The sequence below is a fragment of the Delphinus delphis genome, chromosome 4, assembly GCF_949987515.2.
Source record: "Delphinus delphis chromosome 4, mDelDel1.2, whole genome shotgun sequence".
NCBI lineage: Eukaryota > Metazoa > Chordata > Mammalia > Artiodactyla > Delphinidae > Delphinus > Delphinus delphis.
The window spans coordinates 95,573,592-95,584,035 of record NC_082686.1 but is presented as its reverse complement, the minus strand read 5'-3'; the positions used below and the strand labels follow the sequence as shown (position 1 = coordinate 95,584,035).

The following is a 10,444-nucleotide window of genomic DNA, read 5'->3' as shown; positions in this document are numbered from 1 at the left end:
ATATGGTTTAAGTGCAGCAAGAATGAGCTTCCGGTACTTCACTCCAGATTCAGGCAGACTTATCCACCTGGCCACAAGCTCACCTGGACAGCCAGCAGCATATGGAGCTCTCCTACTGAAAAACTTAGAGCACGGAGAATCAGAACACTTGCTGTCTAGGAGCAGCTGACTCTCCAGAGGAAGGAGAGAGGAAAGGACTGAGTTCTCGTTGCCTGATTCCTCTCCCAAAGGCTCTGGGCAGAGCAGTCACTCCACTCTGGGGGAGAATCAGTGAGGGAGCAGATAGGAGAAGCATTATGACTTGCATCGAGTGCCCACCACATGGAAGAGAATGACCACTGTCCTCTGAAAACCTAAACAACCAAGTGGGAAAGTGATGAGAAATGTAAACTGGATTCTTTTTTGTGCAAATTGAGTGTCACATTGAGTTGACTGTAGCTTTTCCAGGCAGGGGAAATTAACAAATGAGGTACAGAGGATTTAGACTCCATAAGTTGCTTTCACAGCTGGAGTGTTTTAGACCTTATCTTGAAGTGTAAGACCGTCAAAGCAACGCCTCCACATGTGGCCAGTACACAATTCAATCTACCTGTGAGAGTATAAGAGTTGAAGTATTTTTTAATGTTAGTGAAATGGAATTGTGCATCAGTTTCTGGACCTGTCATGATTTCAGTCTTGCAAAAGGCATGCATTCTGTAACCTGTATACTTCAACATACACAGCTAGCCCTCAACCTGGCCAGAAGAAGCCCTGTAAACTGCATTCTGCATGTCTCAGTCTGGACACACATTTCTGCCTTCCCAGTATAGATGGTTTTTTTTTGTTGTTGTTGTTTTGTTTTGTTTTGCAGTACGCGGGCCTCTCACTGTTGTGGCCTCTCCCGTTGCGGAGCACAGGCTCCGGACGCGCAGGCCCAGCGGCCGTGACTCACAGGCCCAGCTGCTCCACAGCACGTGGGATCTTCCCAGACCGGGGCATGAACCCTTGTCCCCTGCATCGACAGGCAGACTCTCAACCACTGCGCCACCAGGGAAGCACAGATGTTTTTAAAAGTATCAGATTGTCCTGTATCTTGAGGAATATATGGTAGTGTTCTTACGCGCACACACGCGCACACACACACCCCCTTTCCAGCCATGACACTGCAGATGGCGTCTACAAAAGAAAATGCAGTCTATAAAAGTAATTACGGAACCTCAGAGTCCCCTTCAAGCCTGAGACATCCTGAGTAATCCACCCACAGGTGAAAAATTCTTGTGGGACCTGTCTCAGAGTAAGCTTTGCCTGTCCCTCTTCTCTGTGGAGCCTTTCCCCAGAAGCCTCTGGGGTACCTGGCCTTTATCCTGATACCACTGACTTCTCCTGTCTCCATTGGTTGTGAGCTGATGCCTTACACTGGCTGGTCAACAGGCTACACGAAGGGTGGCATTCTGCAGTGAGTCTTTACAGGGTTGTTTTTTGTTTTTTTTTTTTTTAATTTTTGGCTGTGTTGGGTCTTTGTTGCTGCGTGTGGGCTTTCTCTAGTTGTGGCGAGCAGGGGCTACTCTTTGTTGTGGTGCGTGAGCTTCTCATTGTGGTGGCTTCTCTTGTTACGGAGCACGGGCTCTAGGCACGCAGGCTTCAGTAGCTGTGGCACACAGGCTTAGCTGCTCCGCAGCATGTGGGATCTTCCTGGACCAGGGCTCGAACCCGTGTCCCCTGCATTGGCAGGCAGATTCTTAACCACTGTGCCACCAGGGAAGTCCGACAGGGTTTTTTTTTAAAGTGCATATCCCCTCAGTTCTCATTTAGAAAATGTGGAAATATTCTGCCCTTATCAATCTTCTGGTATCCTGCCTGCTAGAGCAGTCTAGACCAGAGAAGCTTCGAACTGTGTGAATGGGCTGTTTCCAGACTTAGCTCCTGGCTCTATTTCCATTATAGTGAAACGGTCCAAGAACTGGCTATCCCTTTGGAACAATGAAAGGAATATAACTATTTCCATAGAGCTTGAGTTTAGTGTGCAGGATAATTCCTAGTTAGTTATTCTTGCTGTGCTTTTATATACTCATGTCTCTTAGTGCATTATTATTCAGAATACTTACTAGGTGGTAAAAAAATCAATGATAACTTGCTGTTTGGGACATGAATTTGAATCCTTTGGAATTTCTCTAGTACAAGTTGGATCATGATCTCAGCCTCCTTCCACTGGTCTTGTGATTCTCCTTCTGTCATAAAAATGATCTATAATGTCTTGCAGGTCTTATTATGTTTGGACTGTAATTTCTAAAGCTTTGGATTTTGATTAAAACCAAAATGAGAATACACTTTAGATTTTATGGTTAGAGCCTTCCCAATTGATGATATTAGACTGTTAATACCTCCAGAAGATTTTCTTATTTGATTGAACATAAGCCTGGACTTTACACTGAAACTCAGTATTTGCCTGTTCATCTATCCAACAACGGCTTATTGAATGCCCGTGATGTGCCAGGCTCTGCCCTGGGCACCAAGGATTAATGTACACCCAAGAAGTAGAATGAAGAGGAAGACATGTTGGAAAATCATCACAATTTAGTAAGTATTATAATGGTGGGTTACTAGAAATGGTGGCGGGATGGAAGAGTTATGTAAGATATGTGAGACTGAAGCACTTGAGTTAAACTTGAAGAATGAAGAGGAATTTCTCAAGAGGACAAATCGGGGAAGAGCCTTCCAGGCAGAGTGGAAGGCTTAGAGAACAAGGCATTTGGTGGACCAAAGCAGTATTGTTGGAGTGCAAAGGGCAAGGGGAGCAGCGGGTGAGGCTTAGACTGGGCCACATGCTGTTAGAACTGTTTTATATTGATTATCTTGCATAATTTTGACAACCTCTGAGGGTGGTATTATTAGTCCCATTTAATAGATGAGGAAACTGAGGCTTAGGGGAGTTACATAACTTGCTCAAGATTACTGACTTAGTAGTTGTTAGAGCTGAGATCTGACCCCTTTGCAGAAGTGACATTATTCATCACTATGCAAATCTGCCTCCTCCATGGTTATCTTCATAGTCAAGCTCATAGACACACTTTTTCGGTTTTTGGTCTCATCAAGTACCTGCCAATGTCCATTTTATAAGCAAGTTATTTTTATCTACAAGAGCAGCAGAGGTAGCTGGTGTGTGGAATGCAGCTATTTGACAACATCATCACTCCCTGACTAAGAGGAATGTAGATCAAACCCCTTTCCTCTAAACACAACAATCACCATATGGCAAAGGAATTTCAAATCTGAGGCTCGATAATTATCAGATCGTCACATTGTAGCTCCACCAAAACTGGGGCACACGCTTACAGTAGCTTTAGCAGGGTTTGAGCTGTTGAGGGAGTTTTGGAGAAAACTGTTTGAAATTAGAAGGATGAGTGTGCTTATGAAAAAGCATGAGGAAAAACAGGTGCCTTTAGCACTTTCACCACTCTGCTTCCAATGAACCTCTTCCTTCTCCTAATACTCTATAGCCTGTGCATGAAGAGCCAGCCCTGCAGGATGGAAATGCCAGTGAACCTGCAGTCTAAGATCTCAAGTTCGGTCACTTATGTCATTGTGGGATATTGGGCAAGAATCGTTCTCTTCTTCACTTCCTGGCCTACATAGAAGAGTGGTTGAAAGTGCGGGTTCTGGGGCCAGACTTCCAGAACTCAAACCCTACTCTGCCATTCCCAACTGCGTGCCCTTGTCAAGACACTGAATGGCTTGTGCATCGGTTTTCACACCTGTAACTCAGGGGTAGTAATAGTACCTACCCCATGGGGTTGTTGAGAAGGGTAACTGAGACAATTTGTAGGAGGTGCTTAGAGTGGTGTCTGCTGAGGAAGGAACACAATAAATGTTAGCTTTCTTCTAGTTCTGGGCCTCCCTGCTCTGTTCAGGGCTAAGTGCTCCTTCCTGGAGAAAATCCTTCTTTCTCTTTAAATTTTTTTTCCATTTAAGGAAAGCCAGTGTGAACTTCCGTGTATTCTAGGAGACTTGCACGCACTGCATCAACCTCCAGCCTTGGCATGGCATGTCGGGCGCTTGGTGTCCTTTGTTTGCTGCAGCTCCCCAAGACCAACAAGAATCCATTTTTTTCCAGAAAAACAATGGTGACTTTATTTCCTGTTGGTTCTGCGGAGAGAATTATTGTCTCTTTGCCATAACCAAACATTATAATCTTTGCATAATGGAAAAACAAATATCAATGAACTTTTTATTTGTTTCTCTTAATGAGGGAAAACCTACTATTTTAGGTTGACAGATTCTACTGGAAATAAATCATATTGCTATGGAAACCATGCCCAATAACCACTGAAACGTGGTTGCTATCTATGTTCTTTAATTGTACATGCTCGAAGAATTATATTTTAACACATATTTGACTTTCGATTCTGTTTCCGTAGTGTTAGACTAGAGCCCGGCTTCTGACTGCTTCCCTGTTCAGTCTTTTAGGATTCCTTGCTATCTTTGGGATGTTGAGTCATGTGGTGGAAACCACAAAAATCTTGTGATTAGTTCTGGCTGTGCTACTTCTGTCCAGGTGTCCTGGAGCAGGTTTTCTAATCTTTCTGATCCAAGAAAATTATAAATTCTCTAGACGATAAAAAACAAAGATAATACCTTTTAAGGCTTGGGTGAAGATTAAATAAGGTGATACATGCATAGCTATTTAGTACATTTTATATAAAGGTAAAAGAGTTTTGCTTTCAGAAAAGCTACCCACTGCATAAACAACATACCCCCCAAAACTTCAGCATTCTTATTTTTTCCTTAGAGTTTGGTTGTGAGATGTAAGGAGGTGTAGGGGATAAATGCAAACCTACTAGGACAAGAATCCCCATACTACTCACTAGCTATGTAATCTTGGGCAGGTTACATGACCTCTCTAAGCTTCTTCATCTTTAAAATGAAAATAATAAAATTTATATCCAGGGTTACTGAATAGATTAGAAAAAAACTACCTGTCGAACACAGTTCTTGGCAGGTAGAAAGCACTTAAAAATGGTATTGACTGCTGGAAATAATGACGCTGTGCCCAAGCCGACACCATTAAACAAATTCCAAACTGCTCAGCAATTTGGAACTTGCTCTACTAAAGGGAATACCATTTGTCAACACCTGAAAATTCTCATCCGCTTGTAAAGAGCATTCATCTAGAGATAACAACTACTCATGGATTCTGCAACAAACATTTATTGAGCATCTACTAAGTGCATGGAAAGATGAATAGAAAGACAAGGTTCTTGCCCCTCATAGGGTCATAACTTATGGGCGTAAAATAAGCATATGCACACCAGTAACTGCAATGTCAGTGATAACTCACTGATAAACACTCACATAACAAGTAACTCTGGTGAACATTATAGTAACATGACCAAGAATGCAGAGCTAAATTCTTCAAGCAGAATTTCTTGCCTAAGAGTCCATGAAAACTCAGAACAAGAGAAACAGATGCCGAGACTCATCAATACTAAGACCCAGCAGTGATATATCTGTCCCTGCAAAGCTTTGGAGAGTCTCTGGCTGACCCTAAGGTTGAAGACCAAATGGGGAGAAAGAGACAGAGGGAGAGAGAGAGAGTGTGTGTTATTATACAAGATGCTTCTGGACCTTATTCGTTTATTCATTCTGGTAATTATCGTCTGTACTAGTATAGTCACCAAGACATTTGATTTGCAGAGAAGTTGAAAATATATGGTCTCCTTGGTCTAGAACTGACCTTTGTTAGAGAGAAGAAATAGGTCTAAATTGAAACAGACCAACCAGTAACTCAATCAAGGAATGTTAAATCAGAGCCGAGAAAGAAAGGCACCTCATTTTCTGTTTTGGGGCCCATTCATCTCGGCTTATTTAGTAAATTAATTGTACATTAATTGTAAAGCATGTAAATAGCACCCTGGCCATGGATCAAATGTGATAAATTTTAATAAAACTTCTGAAGCAGTAGCAAAAACTGCACGTGTGTGTGCACAAACATGCACATGCTTCCATGCGTGCGCACACACACACACACACACTCACACACACACAACTAGACCCTGGATTAGAATGCTCTTCATGACCTACTGAATTATTTGCCTCAGACCAGTGGGGTGAGATGGCTATTTTGTTTCCTTCCCTCCCCACCCCTTCCCTTCCCTTTGTTTCTTTTTTCTTTTCTCCACCCCCTTCCTCTCTTCTTGTTTCTTTTCTGCCCCTGATTTTAATGATGATGGGATGCCCGTGGAAGGGCAAATCAATCATTTAGAACTAGTAAGTCTCTCAGACTGCTACGCGAGGAGACTGAGGGAACAACACATGCCTCTGGGTGGATGGTGGGGTCTGAATCTTGCCTCAAACTTCCTTTGTGGGGGGCAGCTGAGCATTTATTGAACCTCCCTAAGGAGAAATGGGTTGAGGAGTGAGACGAAGCAGTAAAGAGTCAAAAATGCACTCCAGAGAGGACGTGTGGAGTCAGATTTTAAATAATTCTCTTCTTTATAAGGAAATTGAACAAGAATGAACTTTTCCCCTGAGTAAAGTGAATGTGGAGTCCTAGGAACTCAAAAGAGAATCTGTTGAGTGAATAAACTGACCAATGAGGAAAAATGAAAAAAGGTTTATGAAAGTAAAATATGGAGAATGAGAGGAAAAGATTACTTGAGGTTCCAAAATACCCCATTTCTGCTTTATATATATACATATATATATATCATATATATATGTATATATATCATATATATATACATATATATATCAAATGGAATATTACTCAGCCATAAAAAAGAATGAAATTTGAAATAACATGGATGAACCTGGAGGGTATTATGCTTAGTGAAATAAATCAGACAGAGAAAGACAAATACTGTATGTTATCACTTACATGTGGAATCTAAAAAATAAAACAAATGAATGAATATAACAAAACAGAAACAGACTCACAGATATAGAGAACAAACTAGTGGTTACGAGTGGGGAGAGGGAAGGGGGGAGAGGGAAAGTAGGAGTAGGGGATTAAAAAGTAGAAACTACTCTGTATAAAATATATAAGCTACAAGGATATATTGTACAGCACAGGGAACATAGCCAATATTTTATAATAATTTTTTTGTTTTTTGGCTGCGTTGGGTCTTTAGTTGTGGCATGCGGGGTCTTCATTGAGGCATGCGGGATCTTTCACTGTGTCACAGGCTCTTCGTTGTGGCACGCGGGCTTCTCTCTAGTTGCAGTGCCCAGACTTCTCTCTTATTGTGGCGTGGAGGTTTTTTCTCTCTCTAGTTGTTGCGTGCAGCCTCCAGCGAACGTGGGCTCTGTAGTTTTGCAGCACGCAGGCTCTCTGGTTGAGGCACGCGGGCTTAGCTGCCCCGCGGCATGTGGGATCTTAGTTTCCCGACCAGGGATCGAACCCGCGTTGCCTGCGTTGGAAGGTGGATTCTTTACCACTGGACCACCATGGAAGTCCTTACAATAACTTTAAATGGAGTGTAATCTATAAAAATTTTCAATCAGTATGTCGTACACCTGAAACTAATGAAATTTTCTAAGTCGATTATACTTCAAAAAAGAAAAAGAAGCACAGCCCAAGAAACAAAGTACCAGAGGAATAAGAAAAGCAGGAAGAGAAAGAAGCAGAGATGGAGGCTATCTGCAAAAGCCCAACTCACTCCAATCCAGCCTAGAGTTGGGATTCAATGTAATACATTCCTCAATTTCCCATTATTTATGAGATTTTTACAAGGAAATAAAGATACATTTTAGCTGGTCTTTATAACTCTTTTCTTGTCAATGGATTCAGTGGTTTTTCTTTCTAAAGCATCTTTTAAAAATCTATAGAGATTGAGTTTATAGCCAATTATAATGCCTAGGGCAATTAAAATAATCAAAACATTTCCGTATTTGCATTTCACAATAGCCACAAAGGCACTGTACGGATCACATTTAATTTTCAGCAAATTGTCTTAGGCAGTGATTCTCTGGCTTATGAATTTTGGGAAATGGTAATTTCTCTTAATGTGTGGCATATTTACTATAGTTAAAAGCATATAAATTTTGTTCTCAGTTTAAGTTTCCAAAAGCACAATCTGTATTATGTTGATGCTACATTTAATGTATGCAACACGTTTATAATTAAACCTATGTACACTCTGTATATAAAACTCTACATTTTAATATAATTATATATATAATATATATGCAGCTGAATATAAGGGGGAAGGGAGATACCCCATTGAACAATACCATGTTCCAGGCACTGAGCTAGGTATTTTATATTTATTACTTTAGTCTTCACAAAAGTCATGAGAGGTAAATTTACCTTTTACAACAATTTTGGTTGCTTCCTTGATTTCTGGAAAATTGTTGCCAGACCTTTCAGAAGCCATTTCTAAGGGGCGGAAAGCTTGTCAGATCTTAAAGTTGATACCATCTTTTGCAGGTGCCCCCATTGGTCAGGAAGTAGGTAAACTGAGGCCAATGGAAATGTCTCTGAGTTACTGTAATGATTTACTTAATTCTGAGTAGGAATAAAGTGGAACCAATTTCCTAGAGAAGGAAGGAGCAATATATCATTATTAACTTGTTTCAATCACCTATTTCTTTATAAATAGATATATTCAAGTATGTGTTTGCTTAGGCATTAAAAAGGGCTGCTTTTCCTAACTTATTTAGGTGTCCTTTACACAGGGACACATAACAATCAAATGTGTGCTGAGTTTGACTGGAAAAGCAGGTGGTAAGAGGGATAGTCAAGCATGTGTAGGAGTATAATACACATTTCTTGCCTTCAGGAAACTTTAGTAAGGTTGGGAATAGACCCTCACAGAGGAAAACAGCTCTTAATTCAAGGCAGCCTTTGATATGGTAGATGAAGGCTTAAAGCAATAAAGAAAGCCTGTGATATATAGACGAAGGGAATGAGGTCAGGCAGGGTCCTGACAGGAAGCAGATGTCAGATTCAAACTGGGAATTTGAGGAGACTTTAATTTTTTAAAAAAGCTATTTACAAAGGTGAGTGTTGGGTGGAGGAAAACCACAGAAAGAGTTCAGTATTTGGAGAGTAAGGGAGCCGGTCCGTGGCACTCATTTCCTGGGGCAGGGAACAGGGTGGAGGGGGTGGAAAGTGGATCTGGAGGGGCAAACATGACACTAACCTTGAGAGAACTGCCCTGTGCTGGAAAGACATTCCAAAGGCCTCCACGGCAAAGGCCGTGAGGAGGAAAAGATGGACCTCAGCTTTGAAAGGATGGAAGTAGAACGTATAGGTGAAAGAGGAGGGATGAGGACACTGCATTCAGAGTGAACACAGGACATAAAGGTTCAGGTTTAGGAAAATGCATACTCTGGAGTGACAAGAGGCAAAGGAGTGGAACACAGGTGACAAAATAGTTTGGGGCCAAATTATGAAGGCCTTGAATGCCAAACCAGGGAGTCTGTCCCTGGTCCTGAGAACAACAGCCAGTGAACACTTTAAACTCAGTAATGAAGCCGGCATCTTAGCAAAAGTAATCGACATCAATGAGAAAACTGGTTTGCAGGGAAAAGGCACAAGTGGCAGAATGTTCAGCTTGGATATAATAACTTGATATGAGGTAATGGAGGGCAGTGGGACTGAAAAGGGGAAGAAAGAGGGGACATAGTGAAGGAAGACATGGTCCTCTTAAAGGCAAGGCCGAAAACCTGCTTCTGAGATGTTCGTTCCTCCCAAATGGTAATCCTGATTGAAACGTACCATGAGTGAGCCAGGACAAACGTCCCATGTGAGCTGACAAAGTGCCCCTCAGCTTGGACTCTCACCAATATAGGGCTGGTTGGGGTGTGGAAAAGGCTTGACCTGGGTCGAGAAGATGTGGTTTGAATCACTGCTCTGTCAGGTATAAGGTAAATGTCCTTCAGCAGATCATCTGGACCCTCTGAGCCTCCGACTCACATCCTCAAAATGAGACATTACTACTTATTGCCTAGGGCAGTTGTGGGAATTCATTCAGTGAGATTTGTGGATTGCAGAGAACCACAAGGGGGTGCGGATTACATGTGGATGAGGGTGGGGTTACTGTTATGCCTCTGAAGACCTTGTCTTTCTGAGCAGGGCGGGTGGAGAGGAAGCAGGCTCTTCCCACAACGCTAAATGAAGCCCCCATTCTCTTTCTTACCAAAGCTGCTGAGTGATCAGATTTGATTGATTACTCTAGGCCTCGGCCTCCCAAATATCCCTCCACTGCTGGGTAAAGCAGTACATTTTATCTGATAAGGTGAATTTTTTAAAAAAAATTATAGTTTATTTTCATTCTCCCAGCCCATGACTGCAAAAGGTTTTTTCTCTTGCTTCCCTGAGTTTGTACTAATGCTAGTTTTGGCTGAAGATTATTTCCCCAGTGCCTGGTACTTTTTGGCCTGAGTATATAGCAACATGCCAAGATACAGATTAAAGCAGTGCGTCCATTTAAATAAAATGGATGTGAAATTTGGTTGTTTTCAC

General features: G+C 41.8%; 1 pseudogene; it reads right to left on the bottom strand.

Annotated features, from left to right (window-relative positions):
* Nucleotides 1-480: 480 nt before the first annotated feature.
* Nucleotides 481-665, bottom strand: LOC132424434 (ATP synthase membrane subunit K, mitochondrial pseudogene; annotated as a pseudogene).
* Nucleotides 666-10,444: the final 9,779 nt, after the last annotated feature.